The sequence below is a fragment of the Podarcis erhardii genome (assembly GCF_964252035.2).
Source record: "Podarcis erhardii genome assembly, chromosome: 2".
NCBI lineage: Eukaryota > Metazoa > Chordata > Lepidosauria > Squamata > Lacertidae > Podarcis > Podarcis erhardii.
In genome coordinates this window covers 88,295,261-88,311,558 of record NC_138498.1, presented here as the reverse complement: position 1 = coordinate 88,311,558, position 16,298 = coordinate 88,295,261, and the positions used below count along the sequence as shown (strand labels likewise).

The window sequence follows — 16,298 nt, the reverse complement described above, 5'->3', positions numbered from 1 at the left end:
AGAGGGTCCAACTAATTTCCTGCTATACAACATGGCAGTGTCATCCTCTGTATATACAACAAGGAGTGGAGAAGGTGTCACCTGGCATGTTATAAAAGTTCTAGTTTCGTGGCATACTGTATCCCCAAAGCATCTGGGCATTTCCACCATATGTGCAAGTCCATCCTGAGGGCTTGCCTTCCTCTACCAACACTTTGGCAAGGAACCAGGACTCATGTAAGACACTCTGTGTGGCATTCAGCACCATTTATGAATCAGCTTTAACATGAGTTCCTTGTTCTTGCAGAACAAAATGGTTGTTTCTTATTTTTTCAATCTTAAATCCCATTCTCCACATTTCCACATCAGTTTGCAAATTCTTTTCTGAAGAGAAATTCATCTTAGTGTGGGTTTCTCCTAATGCACACATTTTTGTTAGGCAGTTTTGCCTGAGACACACATTTCTGCAAAGCATATCCCCCCCAACACTTCACCTTAGTATATGTATTTGCATATACACCCACAGCGCCCCCCCCTAAACAGCAACATTCTGTCTGCAGCTTTTATTGATTACAGATGTAGGTAGGCTTTGGCTCAAGCATTGGGTATATATCCATTTTCAGCCTCCAGATGGAGCGTGGAGGGCTGACGGTTAAGCAGGGTTGTGCAGTTGGCCTTTATCTCCCTCCAGGCTCCACCCCTCAGCTTGCCCCTGATAGGGCACATTTGAACTTCAGGTTGGCGGTTGGCCAGGGAGGTGTTCCAACGGCTGGCTGACACAGCGAAGACATTTGGCCCTCTGGGGTTGCGTGAGGCTGCTGCACAACCGCAACCTTCTGACCGGGTGAGCGGCCATTTTGTACACATTACCTGGCTAGAGAACTGCATTGCAAAATCCAAAGAAGTGTGAATTTCTAAGTGTGGCTGTGTTTTGGTTCACAGAGTGTTTTGGAAAGTGCACTTTAGACAGGTTTGCCATTGAATGGGAACTGAAGTTCTCTCCCATCCCTACTCTTAAGTAAGTGTGTAAAGCAGGGATTGGGAACCTGTCCTGATGTTGCTGGCCTCCAATTCTCATCACTCCAAGGCAGCATGGCCAATGGTCAGGGATGATGGGAGTTAGAGTCCAACAACATCGGAAGGCTACAGTTTTCCCCAATCCCCAATTGCAGCTTAAATATCTCATCCTCCACTTGATTGGCAAATGTATTGTCACGATGAGCTTCCTCAAAGTCAAAGGTTTGAACCTTCCCAAGCATAAAGAGAGCTTGTTTGGCATCCCTCACTTTTCAGGGGTGCACAGTCAATGGAGCGGGGCGATCTCTGGATCACTGGCATGTGCTTGATGATCTCAAAGGGAGGAACCCAAGAAACTGCATGCCTATAAATCTAATGGCCCATTTTATTTCCTCTCATTGCTATTCAGGTTTATGCCAGTTTTAAATGGACTAAAACTCTCCCACCTAAAAATAAAACAATTCATAGATATATGCTTTAGAGAACAGCACACAGAATGACTTTCCCTCTGCTTCCTTGATTTTAACCCTAAATGTATGATGGTACCTTGGACTACCTGGTCTGTAGCTGCAGGTGCCCCAACTGTGGGAGTTTCATTTAATTGATAAAGCCATTTCCCGTTCCCGTGGAGATGACGTTGCGGGCTGGGAGCAAGCCCTCCCCATGCCCCTGCGCCATTGGATGGTCCTTGGCCATGTCTTCCTTAGGCCGTCCAATCTGGACGGTCCGGGGGTGTGGCACAGGCTATTTAAACTGCCCACGGCCGAGGACTCACCCCTGTATCAGCAGGGCTCCCCCTATTGTTGATTAACCCTTCCAAGACTCCTGCAGATGGGCAGGAGTCAGATATAGTCGTGTGGTTTCCAATGCCTAAGCCAATACCACTCACATTCTGTAACCAATAAAGTTGTGGCCTTTTTCGCCCATTATCCTAAAATACTGTTTCATGTGTCTTTATTCCATTTCCTGGGAGGGTTTCGGACCTTGCCACACAATGGATTATTACTGATTTATGGAGGTCTTCTCAATGGCTTATTCTTAGTTTTATTTGCAGTTGGATTGATAATTCTAAGATGGAAAATATTGTGCATGCAAACAAATTGGTGAATTAACCCTCCGGAGAGATTTGTTATCTTCTTTCACATCATTCCACTCTGCATTATAATGAAACCAGCCATTAGATCCCAGTTTAGCTGGAATAAAGATGAACATGACTCAGAATAAGAGGCTTGTCATTCAAAATCATAAAAGAGAACTATATACCATAAAAGAAAACTGAATAATTTTCACCTTTTAAAAAATAAAAAGACAGCAATGCTGAATGTTAGATTATTTGATTTTGTGACAAGCATCTTTCCCATCTCATGGCAGTAGGCCAATTCTGTGGTCAAGGAGCTGTGTGATCTGTTCTCTCCTGCCCCTTGCACATGACCTGGACATCTGTTCTCCTAGCTATGTGACAGTTCCAACTTCCTGGGCAGAAAAGTGCCCCCAACAAAGAATGCTTAAAGGGGCTTCTCAGTCCCTCTTCCTCCTTCTGTGTCTTCCTGAGCTATTTATCTGCTCCACTTTTTGAAAGTAAGCTTAAATGACATAGCTGCTTTTTTATATAGATATAAAAAAATCAAAGATCAACAATTGTGATTGCCAAATTAAACCTCTGTGCCAAGGGGTAATTGAAGTTCAAGGCACCTCTTGCTGAGATAGCAAGTTCAGCTACATATCCTCTGAACAAAATGACCTCGTGTGTTATTCAAATGCATGATCCAGCAGAAACCAGCAGCAAAACACTCAAAACCCAAGAACTACATACACAAAACTAGGTGGGCTTGTAGAGCCTTGAACCTCCCTCATATTGACATGAGTAGCACTTTTCAACGGAGCTCTGAGTTTTAAGGAGAAAAGGTTTAATCTTTAGTAGAGATAGGACAATTAAACCGTTTTCTCTCAGATCCAGATTTATCTCAGATCTCTCAGATTCAAGCATAGGGCACCAAATCCCTTACTCAATCTGAAACTGTAGCATTAAATCTAGGTTCAAGTGGGAAAGGTCTGGTCTCAAAAATCTGTAAGGAGCTACTGGAAGTTACAGCATAACACAATGTAGGTTTAAAAGCTGTCTGGGAGATGTACGTTGGCTGTGAAACTGATTGTATAAAATATAGAAATCTGTGGAGAAAGAAACCAGAAAAGTCAATGTAAACAAGTGTAAAGTGATGCATCTCAGGGCAACCCCTTCCCCTTTATTTCACATATATGCTCATGGGATCTGAAGTGGTGGTGACCGGCCAATGAGTCCTTGAGGTCATAATGGAGAGCTCAAGAAACGTGTTGCCCCTGTGTATGGCAGCTATGAAAAAGGCAAACTCCAGCCTTTGGTGTTGATGCAAAACATTTTATGCTTGTTGTTGTTGTTGTTTAGTCATTTAGTTGTGTCCGGCTCTTCATGGACCAGAGCACGCCAGGCACTCCTGTCTTCCACTGCCTCCCGCAGTTTGGTCAAACTCATGCTGGTAGCTTCGAGACCACTATCCAACCATCTCATCCTCTGTCATCCCCTTCTCCTTGTGCCCTCAATCTTTCCCAACATCAGGGACTTTTCCAGGGAGTCTTTTCTTCTCATGAGGCAGCCAAAGTATTGGAACCTCAGCTTCAGGACTTGTCCTTCCATTGAGCACTCAGGGCTGATTTCCTTAAGAATGGATAGGTTTGATCTTCTTGCAGTCCATGGGACTCTCAAGAGTCTCCTCCAGCACCATAATTCAAAAGCATCAATTATTCAGTGATTTTATGCTTAGTTATCCCAAAATGCCTTCAGTTTTTCTAACAGAAAACTGAACATACATTTTGGGATTCCTTCCCCCACTTAATCACACTTCCCTCAACTGTAAATTATTTAGTCATCTGCATAAAGCAACATATGAAAATTGTACAGGGCAAGCCAGTCCCAATCAGTTCAATGGGAATTACTCCCAGGTAAGTATATATAGCAGCCACCCCCAACTTGGCGCCTTCCAGATATTTTGGACTAAAACTTCTTGTTTGGACTCCAATTCCAATCATCTCCAGCCATCACAATTGTGCTTTGGAGTAGTAGCACTAAACATCTGGAGGGCACCAGGTTGGGGAAGTGACCGTGCAATCTTATACATGCATGTACAGAAGTAATTCCCATTACATTCAGCGGGGTTAGCTTTTTTAAAGTAGATCTATCATCAGCTTTTCACAATTACATAATATGGAGCTAAAGTGAGTGCTCATATTTCTTCCTCTCCAGGGATCAAGCACAGTGTACTGGGGACATAGGCAAGAAGTCAGCAGAACTGTCAAGAGTAAGTTGTGCAAGTTACTGGCATGAGTGTATGTGGCATGCGTCTTTCTAACTGGGGGAGTGCTGTTGCCTGGCAAGGTCAGAGGAATATATCCTTGGCTTGGATGGGGAAAAGAGTCAGTGGAAAGGCTGGACCTGGTGCTGCCAGCACAGTCTCTAGAGCAGTGGGGTGAAGAAAACCTATAGAAGCTTAGATTGTGTATTAACTATGACCATTCATATCAAAGTTATGAAGAATGGATGGGCTCGTCCTGCATACTTCTGTCTTAGTACAGTATTTGTATACATGCAATAGTTTAGGGGCAGGCAGAAGATAGATCTTGACCTACAAGTAGATCATAGAATCATAGAATCATAGAATCATAGAATCATATCACCCAGATCTCTGTGTGGCTTGAAGTAGAGGGGCAAGGATTCCTTATTCCCACTTGTTTGACAATAGTAAACAATGAAATTATTCTGAGCACCAAAAAAATCATGGTGTTGAAATGAATAAAGCTTTAGTGTGGGTAACCAGGAGCAGATCTTGTGGACTAAGTTTCATTTACCATGGTACCAGCCTCCACTACCGAGATACAGAGAATGCACACTCATTTGATGCAACACGCCTACAGATAGCTAGCTGAGTTGCTGTGACTTGCTTCTTCTTCTGCTCTGCCTTCTAAAATGCTTGTCTACTTATTGCTTGTTTTTAATGTACCGGTAGATTCTAAAATTCTATTTCATGTTTCTAGCCAGATAAGTGCTTTGAAGGCCCGTTGGTGGGGAAGTGATATATATATATATGTCAAAACAAAATAAAAATTTTTTCCTTCCAGTAGCACCTTAAAGACCAACTAAGTTAGTTCTAGGTATGAGTTTCGTGTGCATGCACACGAAAGCTCATACCTAGAACTAACTTACCGTAGTTGGTCTTTAAGGTGCTACTGGAAGGAAAAAAAAATTATTTTGTTTTGACTATGGCAGACCAACACGGCTACCCATCTGTAACTATATGTGTGTGTGTGTGTGTGTGTGTGTGTGTGTGTACACACACACACACACACACACACACACACACGGGAAATGAGAGAAATCAAAGGGGCATTGGTGCCAGCTCCTAGGGGCTGAGGCAGTTTCAGGCAATGTTCAGAGGGCATTTGACTCTGCCCCCTGACTCCCCTGGATTTGAAAAGATGCTTCCTCAATCAACTTGAGAAGATGGCAACTCTGCAAATGGGTGCTGTGGAAGGACTGCTAGGTAAATAGGAAAGGATTGAAAATATGTTCCAGTGCAGTCTTCCCCCACTGCACCACTGGGTCCCCAGATGTTGTCAGACTACAACTTCTACTCTTCCTGATCATTGACTAAGCTTGCTGGGGGTGATGGGAGCTGTAGTTGCCTGACCTTATTCCTGAATTCAACACCTAATTAAGGGGTTTCCTCTCATCCCACTCCCACCAAATATTTTTTCACCTCAGCAATGCTACTTTAATACAGTTCAGCTTGTGACTGTATTAAGGTATAAACCCAACATTCTCTGAGGGATGTTTCCACCAACTTTTCAATGACATCATCATCAGAAGCTAATGTTACAGCTCATGATTCTCCCTCTCAAGCCAGCATACTGGGAATCCAAGCAGTGAGTCAGGAGCAAAATTGTCCAACAAATTGGCAGTGTGCAGATGTGTGTTGTGTGTCTTCCCAGCTGAGGGCAGGATATTGCAAGGAGAGGACTGAGGAACCTACCCCACCAGAAAATGTTGCCAGCTGAAAGGCTAATCTTGGGGCTATCAAAACCACAGTAATGGATTGTGGGATGGCCTAAATGTGAGAGGCAGCTGACATCTAAGTTCCTTCCCATGCTATCTCTACTCTAAAGCACTGGAAAACAATATATATTTAAAACAAGGTATCATCACCTGCTTTTCATATGGATTTGGAAACACTGGCTATTATGTAAGACAGGATCCAATTCTATTTAATAGGGACAGTGATGAAACAAGCAATATGAGCCAGAAGTCCTCATTGATAAAGTGATTATTTTTTAATAGGTTAAAAGTAAAGGATATATAAAAGATGTGGGTTTCAATTTACAACACTGACAAATTATGCCTTGCCCAGTCATAGCAATAACTTACCATCTAATTTCTAAGTTTCTAAAATTACTTAAGGGCTACTACATTTTTCTATGCTTCAATTTATTTGCCTTACAAGGGAAATGTGAGATCCAATTAGAGCTAGCGGCAGATTCAGATAACTTCTGGCTTCTGTGTTTTCAAAGGGAAAGCTTCTGTTTGCTTCTCTGACAGTCTAGCTGTCTAACCTAATGCCAAGCATCCAGACAATAAAACAAACCACAGACAGTCCTTAATCTCACCATGTTTGAAGATCTAACCCATAAACAAAGGTATGTATAAGGTTTTATTTTATTTTGTGTGTGAATAATTTATATTAATTTTTCTGTTTTACAATTTAGAATATTCATTTAAACAACCTTAAAATGTCAATGACTTCCCTTCTCTTTCCGTGGTTCATTTTGCATATCACAAATCCCTGCATATTTTACATAAACGAAACCATTCAGAATTCCATTATTACATCCATCAAAACTTGTTTACACTGTTGAATTTATCTTGATGCTGCCAATGTTTTCAAGTGTACACAGTCCGCCCGCCCCCCTATTCAATAAACATTTTCTAGTCTTCTTTAAATGTATGTTCTTGTTCTCTTTTTCTATATGTTAGGTCTGCAAGCTGCGCATATTCCATCAGTTTAAGTTGCTATTTTTCTTCAGTTGAGACCTTGCTCGTTTTCCATTTTTGGGCTAACAGAAAACGGGCTGCAGTAGTGGCATACATAATTAAACTTTTTTGACACCTGAGAATTTTCTTCTGTGTAAGGTTTTATACCAACATTGCAAACTTTTGTTGATCCTAGTACAAATGTTTCATAGAGAAGGTGGCTCTTGAGGAGAAAGAGATTGGTGACATCACATAGATCTTCTAGGAAGAGTTTGAGGCATACGGGGCTATTATAAACTCAGTGATAGGGCATATTTTTTGCACACGGAATTGAAATCCTCATAATTTCTAGTAGAAACAACCTCATACTGCAGTCCTGGTAAAGAATTCCACCTGAGACTTTGCTTTGGGAAACCATTGTCAGTCACAGTGGACAGTACTGGGCTATATATACTCAATGGTCTGACTCAGTATAACATAAATTAGATTATAATGAGGCAGACTATTGAGCCATCTAGCTAAGCAGATGCCATTCTTAGCCTACCTGGAGATGCTTGGAAGCTTCCTTGTGGGAAACATGCTTGGCCATTGATTTATTGCTCTTCTCCTGAATAAAGTAGCTTCATATATTCAAGAAACAGCAAAGAAAATGGGTGGCATCATTTGAGAGCACAGGAGGCTTTAGCCGAGGGTGATAATAGGAAAGGAATTCATGGGCATGAATGTAGACCCTGGGTAACAAACCTGTGGCCCTCTAGATCAGAGCTTTCCAAACTGTGTCGTGACATGTTAGTGTGTCAGCTGCAGTGTGTAGGTATATCAGGCAAATGCTTCCCGCGCTCCTCCCGGGCCTGGAAAGGGGTTAGTTTGCTAGTAAAACTGAATTACTGTGCTGCAAAATGATGCATGTCTAAAAAGTGCGTCACCAACATGAAAAGTTTGGAAAGCTCTGCTCTAGGTATTCTGGGCTCCAGCTTTGATCAGCCCCATGCAGCATGGCTAATGGTGAGGGGTGATGGGAGGTAGAGTCCAGTGACATCTGGAGGACCAGAGGTTCCTCATCCCTTGTGTAGAGCCAGTCTTCAATTGGTTTGAATATCTATGGGAAGACTTGGGTGTGGATTCCAGTGGCCATTATGCAGTAACTGGCAATATGAACAAAAGCCACATCGATGTCCTAGAACACCATCAATGAGAGCAGAATTCATACGTAAATGTGGCAGAAGCTGTGCTTTTGAAGACAGAGTCACTGTAACCTTGATTGATCATGACAGAAAAGAAAAACGGCCTTCATCTACTAGCAAACAAAAGTTCAGGAATCCTTGGAACTATTTGCTTAACCTTGCGTTTGAGAGAGATCTGTTGAAAATGAAACATTGTACACATTTCGGCAGACTGAGGTCACTTGGTTTCATTCCCACCTCTTTCTCTGCAATCCTGTTTTCAGCCATGTCACAAAGTTTCCATGTTCCATTCGGCTTGTCCGTAATAACATATTTGGGACAAGCAGTTGTTATGCGTCAAGGTAATAAAAAGCAGGTAGGCAACTAATGGAAAAAGGTCAGGATGTGGGTGGATAATCAGCCCAAGATGACACAATAATCCCTACCCACCCTAATTTCATACAGTAATGTAGGATTTCATACAGTAATCTATATATTGTTTGGTCTTAATGCTACCTTGCACAACTCTGTTCTTGGTGCTCTCTGCACAATTAATTTAGGGACATGACCTGTTTAAACTGGTTTTGAAGAAGATAAACTGGGAACACTGCCTTAGCATAATCCATCATAATCCAAACCCAAGATCCACCAGGATAAAAGAGTTGGGATGTGGTGGACATTGGACTTTCCCAGCTACCCAGGCCTATGCTGGCATAATCCCTCACCCCAGATGAGCTGGAGAGACACCAGCATAAGTCCCTCACTCTGGTTCAGCTGACAGAACTTAAGTTGATGTAATTTACACTAGTCTGAGTCCCTGGAAAGGGGCGTTCCAGGGGCACAGCAGGAGTGGGAGAGGTCAAGGACACACTTACACCTATTCTAAAGCTTGTTCACCTCAGTCATGTGACCTAGGGCCCAATCTTCAAAATTTGGGCCCATTCACTAATGTTTCAGACAACAGTAACCCCCCTCCAAGAGGTTCCTGAATGAGATTTGGAACAGGAGTAATCACAGGGCCAGTTCACATGGAAAGGGATCTCAGGATAAAATAAAATGGGGAGGGGAAGTTCTTGGTGTGTCATCTTTAGCTCCTTGGTGGAATTGTGAGAGATAAATGCAGTAAATAAATCAAGTATTGCAGCTATCAAGAAATAGTTGGGTGCCAGATTAGTTGTCACCTGCCCATTAATTGACTGTGCCATCAATGGAAGTAAGCTTAGGAAGTGATAATATTGCCATGGAAGTATGCCACCTCAGATTTTAGCCCCATAGTCAAAACATAGGAGAATTTGGTATAGGTCATATTGTGCCTAGGCATAGTTTTCTCTCTCTTTAGGGTGGAAATGAATGCCGAAATCCCACTAAATATCACCACATGGTTTATGATGGTGCCAGGATGATTTTCACTGAACAGTTTGAGAAAGGCTGTGAGATTGTCAGATGAAAGGTGCAGTATTATTATAGCGTGAGTGATCCTTTGGAGGCTGGGATTATTACAATGCTTCCCTTATTGACTACAAAGCCAGCATTGGTTGCTAAACCCATAAAATTGCATGAACAGAAGTCCAAAGTGTGTGCTCATTGTTGACTCCCACACAATGGATCACACTTTATAGCAACCAACCATTCATTGTATGTCTTGACATTTTTCTAATCATTATCATCATCTTGGCAAATGTATGACACAATTATATTGTTGGAATCCTTACACAAACCTTGTAAGTATTATATCCCTCACTCCAGCACTGCAGATGGAGCAGTTCAGGTCACCAACAGGAATTGATGGCACAGGTGAGGTTTATACCTGAGACTTCCTGATTCATTCATCTCTTAACCACTATACTACATCAAATTTATCAAAGAACATTTGACATTTTTTCTTTTCTTTAGATATCTATTTTCTTATAAACAATTGTGCTCTTATTTATTTCTTTTGTTCATATCCCAACTTTCCTCTACAGAACTCAGGGTGGGGAACATGGGGCTTCTTCCACTCCCATTTAATTTCACCTTGTGCGATAGGGGTTGATAGAAACGGGCCTGAGATTATACCATGAACTTCATGGCTGAATAGCCCAAGTCTCCCCCTGATTTAAGACCAAGTATTTCATCACACAGTCTCTTAAGCTGAAATCATTCTGAACCATAAAAGCAAGAAGAACCAGACACTGGTTATCATATGTGTTCAAATATGGAGATGTTTTGAATCTACAGCAGTATGATTGAACTCTGTTTTGGATAGAGAATCTTAGGGGAAAACTCAGGACTCAATGGCCAACATGCAGTCTTGACCACAGGACATTGCACAGGGAAGTTTATTTATTTAAAATAGTATTCTACAAAAAAAAATGGCAATACAACTCAAAAACCCCTTTCAAATAAGGCACATGCATTAGACTAAAATATGTACAATAAAATACAGCAGAGCCACAGTAAGTCAGGCAATTTTTCAAAGGCTTGTCAGTAAAAGCCTGCGTAAACAAAGAGGGTTTTCAGGAGGCATTGAAAACCTAATAGAGTTGTTTCCACAGATTAGGCACCATAACAGAAAAGTTCTTGAGAGACAGACTCCCTCAGAAGGTGGCAGACTCTCCTTCATTGGAGGTTTAAAAGCAGAGGTTGTATGGCCATCTGTCGTGGATGCTTTAGTTGAGATTTCTGCGTGGTAGGGGGTTGGACTAGATGATCCTCAGGGTCCCTTCCAACACTACAGTTCTATGATTCTGTGACTTCAGCAGACTGTGGCGCAACTGGGAGGGCCTCATCCTGATATCTTAATAACCATGCAGGTTGAAATTTTAGTTCCAATTACATTGGCAAAATCCAAATATTGGAATCAAAATCAAGCAGAACATTTGTATTGTGAAATTTTGAATTTTCAAATTGAATTTCAGAATTTCACATTCAGCTATTGTAGTCTCATCCAAAAGAATGAACATGACATTTAAGTGCAGCTTTACTGGAACTCTCAAACATGATCCCGAACAACCCTCAAATGGAATATTAAGAGAGCTGCCTATAAACTACTAGGTTCCTCTATAAACTATAAATCATATGCACAAGCAATGTCTCAAAGGCAAATAAGCCATAATTTAAAGTGAGTTTTTTTAAAAAGCAACAATCCTATAATAAAGAAATAATGTTCTACATCAGTAAAATTGTTGGAAGGGAACAATTATGTTCCTACAGCAATCCCAGAAAGTAAGAGCCAATATGGTGCAGTGGACTACGTAGACCAGTGGCACCTGGTTTCAAATCTTGCTGCACTGTAAAGCTCACTGGGTGTTTTGGGAGCCAATCACTATGGTTCACTTTAACATATCTCACTCGTTGGGGCTTATTTCTTCCTTCCTACCTTGCTTTTCTGTTTAAAAACACACAGAGCATCTTGCAAAAGTTAAAAACAATAACATACAACAATTAAAAAGCAACAGTACAAACAAGACTAAAAGCAGGGTTTATTTTTTATTTTTAAAAAGGAGAGCATACCATTATGAGTTTTTTTGGGGGGGGGACCAGTCTGGATGATGCCCTGAGTCCCTTCCAGTTTGGGGGTTTCTGTATCTGTGGCCGTAGAACATATAACAGCAAGCTTGCCAAACCATTGCCCAGGTAATGGCTTTGGCTGACTAGGTGAGCACCACAATTAGCATAACCAAAGAAGTTGCTCTGTGCTGAAGAACAAGTGGGTGAGCTGTAGTCCCTCCCTAAGGATGTAGAAATCACTGTCTTCTTTGTGTTTCTTCTCCACTTCCAGACTTGAAATGCCCTCAGTCACACAAGTTTCCTCTTAAAAGGAATGATTATGTGAAGAATGTAGTACATAGCAGGCAGTGTGTTAGCTGAGGATGTGGAAGACCCACACAGGTGAAATTGGGGTTCCTCGAGCTGGTCACTTCCTTTCTCCTTAATTCACATGGTGTTTCTGGAAGGAGATAACTCCATGTATTGTACACCATCTTGGGCCCTGGTAGAAGAGCACTCACTTTTCCTTCCCATGCAAAGGTCTGTGGTTCCAACCCTGGCATCTCCTAGTAGCATGGTGATGCCCCCTGCTTGAAATTCTGGAAAGCCGCTGCTGGCCAGTATCCGCAATATGGTGCTAGACAGACGATGGCCTGACTCAGTTTAAGGCAGCTTCCAGTGACAGGATTGAAATGTGATGTGTGTTTTGAGCTTGGAAATTTCATGGTCCCACAATAAACAAGCCGATTAGGATATATTAGAGGCACATTCGTTTCACACCAATAGGCTAACAATAAAAGTGGAAGAAGGGGACCATAAAATGTTATTGTGAGCATCAAACACTTTTATTCCTCTCAACTTACAGCACAGCTGCCTATCTTCAGAATCACCACCAGGCTACGTTTAGAGCAATAGCGCCGATTTCCCCCCTACTTCAGATTTCCAGCTATAGTTCTCCAAGGCTGCTGAGAGTGGTTCCCAGTTCTCTGAGTGCCCAGGAAAGAGAAATTGATTGTTAAACCCCAATGTGAACTGTAGGTCTGCAAGTGGAATAAGGTAAACAGTGGAGTTTTCACCCCCTTTCAATATTTTAAATATATTTCTTTATTTTTTTGGTTACTTCATCATAGAAAACTTCTTTTTTATTAAGGGGACACTACAGTGGTACCTTGGTTGTTGAACTTAATCTGTTCCGGGGGTCCGTTCGACTCCCGAAACCAAGGTGCAGCTTCCGATTGGCTGCAGGAGCTTGCTGCACTCAAGCAGAAGCCACATCAGATGTTCAGCTTCCAAAAAATGTTTGCAAACCGGAACACTCACTTCCAGGTTTGCTGCACTCGGGAGCCTATTTGTTCAGGAGCCAAGCCGTTCAAGAATCAAGGTTCCACTGTACTTCTTAGAGCTTCTGGAAAAGCATGGTTTGCCTCATGGTAGGGGAAAGAGGTCCTGTCACAGCCCACAATCACATGTGCATAGTAAGTGCGGAGTAGTAGTTAGAGTGCTGGGCAAGGACTGGCAAGTCTTGAGTTCAAATCCCCACTTAGCTAGGAAGCTGAGTGGGTGACCTGGGGTCAGTCAACAGCTCTCAACTGCACCTGCGCTGCAAGGTTGTTGTGAGGATAAGATGGGAGAAGGAACCACATACAGAGCCAAATGCTTCTTAGATACAGTAAATAAAAATATTCAGTAAAGTCAAAGAGCTGGATTTCATTTGCAAATTCACAGCATTCCAGGTCCAGAACATGAAACTTTCTCACCATAGTCACTGGCTTACTCTAGTCCCTAGAGGCACAGAATGATGACACTGCATTCTGCCTTTTCAGTCTTGCAGAGAAATGTTCCTACCTGGTGAAGAAGCCAAAAGCATCATCCCGTTACTTTAGTTGCGTAGGTTGGAGGCGTTGATTACGTTTCTGCCACTGGGTAATCATGGATTTTGTATACTCTCCCCTTTTTCTTTTAAAAAGGACATTCTCTTTATAAATGAAGGCTGTTGTGCTGGCTCTATCCCCCTCAGCAAACTTCAGCTTGAACCAGTTATTTGTTTTCTGGAAAATATTTGTGTTTTCCAAGAGGCCACTGAGTCACAGATAGCCATAAGGACTGGCAGAAATAACAAGCCAACGCTTCTCTTTCATGCTGCTAAGTGCCCAGTAAATCCTATAAGCATGTACTGTGCTAAAACAGAGGAGCATAAATAGACTTTATTAAGGCTCAGTGCTCATTTACATTTTAAAGCTGCTCTGGTAGCCAGAGCTCACATTTTATTTCCTGGAATCGTAAGTTATCCCCTGATAGGGAGGCTTCTTGGGCTACAAGTTCTTGGTATAAATGACTCAAGACTTCAAAAGTGGGCAGCTAGACAACCAAGGACGTACGATTTTTTGTTACGTCAGCGTGAATCTCAAACAACAAATGGCACTCAAGACCATTCTAGCCATACATGTCAAGATGGCTGTGGGAGGCATTATTATAGCCAAGTGGTTCATTGTAAGCTTGTGACTGGAAGTGGGCACTTCTGAAATTGCAGAAGAACAGATCCTTCTAGTGTCTCTATTTTCCAGGAACTGTCCTGGATTTACAGAAGCTGTCCCAGTTTCTGATTTGATCCTGGAATGTTTTTCCTTAGGATGTCCCTATTTTCACCAGAGAAATGTTGGAGGGTACGGTAGGATGTTCCTACTTTCATCGTAAATTTTTTGGAGGTTATGGAGTTATCTGACCCCTGAGCCATGTTTTTAATGTTGGAAGCCACCCAGAGTGGCTGCGGCAACCCCGTCAGGCGTGAGGTGAAAATAGTCTTCTTCTTCTTCTTCTTCTTCTTCTTCTTCTTCTTCTTCTTCTTCTCCTTCTCCTTCTCCTTCTCCTTCTCCTTCTCCTTCTCCTTCTCCTTCTCCTTCTCCTCCTCCCTCCCTCCCCTATTTTCATTGGTGAAATGTTGAAGAAGAAGATCATGCAAATATTCACAGTTTTCGAGCCAGCTTGCTGATCTACAAGGTCTTCAACAACTGGTGTCAGTTACTTTCCCCGAGCTAAACCATGTCTCATTTATACTGCCCCCCACCCATCTGCTAAAGAGGCCACAGGGCCACACACACATTGCAAAAGTGTCATTACAGTGTGCTTTCGCTGCTGGTATCCTTGACAGGCTTTGAATGAGCCATTGAGAAAATTCCAAACTGCACCCCCATGAAGCAAATGTATTTGCTCAGTTGTTGAGGGTGTGTGTGTGTATGCGTGTGTGTGTGTACGCAGGCACTTTTAAACACATATACCCAATCAAAATATTGTCGAATCCGTGGTGCTTCTTTACGTCAAAGGGGTTTGTTTGTTTGTTTTCAAAATCACAGAATGTACTTTTAGACTGCTTGAAATTTACACTCTCTTTAAAAGAAAAAAAAAATCCTGTTCTTTTCTTAACACACAGGCGCGTAGGGAAAGAGTGCAGTAATGAATCTGGCATGCTATCAGACTGTTGACTTTCAGCCAAATGGTGATCTCAGCTTCACTGGCTTCATTAAGGCTATTCTGGATTTACACTGGTTTTTGCTGAAGTCAGAATAGCAATCTCTGGCATTCAATACTTGGTTGCACTGTGCTATTTTTAAATAAGATTAACAGACTTTTTACACTTTGTCCCAGTGGAATAGTAAAAGATTGCTGGGTCTATGAGGTTTAGGTCCCTTTGGTTCAGGGTTTGAGATGCCACTTGGCTTGCTGCCTTCAAGGCTGGCATCTAGTTCCAGCCCTGGTTCCACTAGGATTGGGGAAATCTGATGATTTCGGTTTCCCTCACCTCAGGTTTTTTTGTGTTTTTTTTTTTTTTTTTTTGGGTGTAAATCATCACAGTGCAATTTTAAAAGGGTGAGGAACATGAAAATCTTTATGCAATTCCATGCACATTTCTCATTTTTTTTTTTAAAAAAACATACTTTTGTATACAGTTTTGCCTAGAGCAAGGTGGGTTTTTTGCAAGCAATTTTTCCCTAAGAGAATGCATGGCGATTGGGCTAGATTACCCTTGGGATCCCTTCCAACTCTTTGATTCTATTCTTTGCTCCGGTATGGTATTTTCACTTGTGTGCATTTTGGGGTTGGAAAACGACGTAGCAAAATTCGGAGATGTGTGAATTTCAGGGGTGGGTGGGTTGCAGATTGCAGGTTCAGGTTGTGTGGATTGAAACAGCTTTCCTTAAACTGCCAACTTTACTCCATGCACTTTCTCTGTGCTATGCGCTATCACTTCTAGCATGTCACTTCTTACCTGTGTTTTCTCTAAACTAAAAAGGCCCAGATGCTTGTATGAGGAGGGAGGGATCTGTGAGTGGGTGTGCAGAAACCTCTAACTTTCTCACGGCTGGAATGCAACCATCTGCAATGGTTAAATGCATTGCTCTGCCCACCATTGGCATGCAACCCCTGGAATGTTGCCCATGGAGGAATGTGGCCTGTGGGCTGCAAATGCCACACACATGCCCACCACCCCAGGCCTTCTATGACATATTGCTTTCTGCCTCCCTGGCAACTGTGGAGCATGTAAGATGTGGATGCAGCGATGGAATTTCCTTCCCTTGCAAACTCACTGAGCCCCATCCCATGTTCTGAAGTGTTGTGTG

At 42.2% G+C, this 16,298-nt stretch overlaps 2 long non-coding RNA genes across 2 annotated transcripts; one reads left to right on the top strand and one right to left on the bottom strand.

Annotated features, from left to right (window-relative positions):
- Nucleotides 1-697: 697 nt before the first annotated feature.
- Nucleotides 698-6,717, top strand: LOC309331710. Its single transcript, XR_014151947.1, has 3 exons — nt 698-823; nt 4,274-4,328; nt 6,592-6,717. It is a non-coding gene; the product is annotated as an uncharacterized lncRNA (long non-coding RNA).
- Nucleotides 6,718-11,349: 4,632 nt separating this feature from the next.
- LOC309335845 lies at nt 11,350-14,897 on the bottom strand. Its single transcript, XR_014153769.1, has 3 exons — nt 14,650-14,897; nt 13,432-13,527; nt 11,350-13,341 (listed from the first exon to the last, which is right to left on the bottom strand). It is a non-coding gene; the product is annotated as an uncharacterized lncRNA (long non-coding RNA).
- Between the last annotated feature and the right edge of the window lie 1,401 nt (nt 14,898-16,298).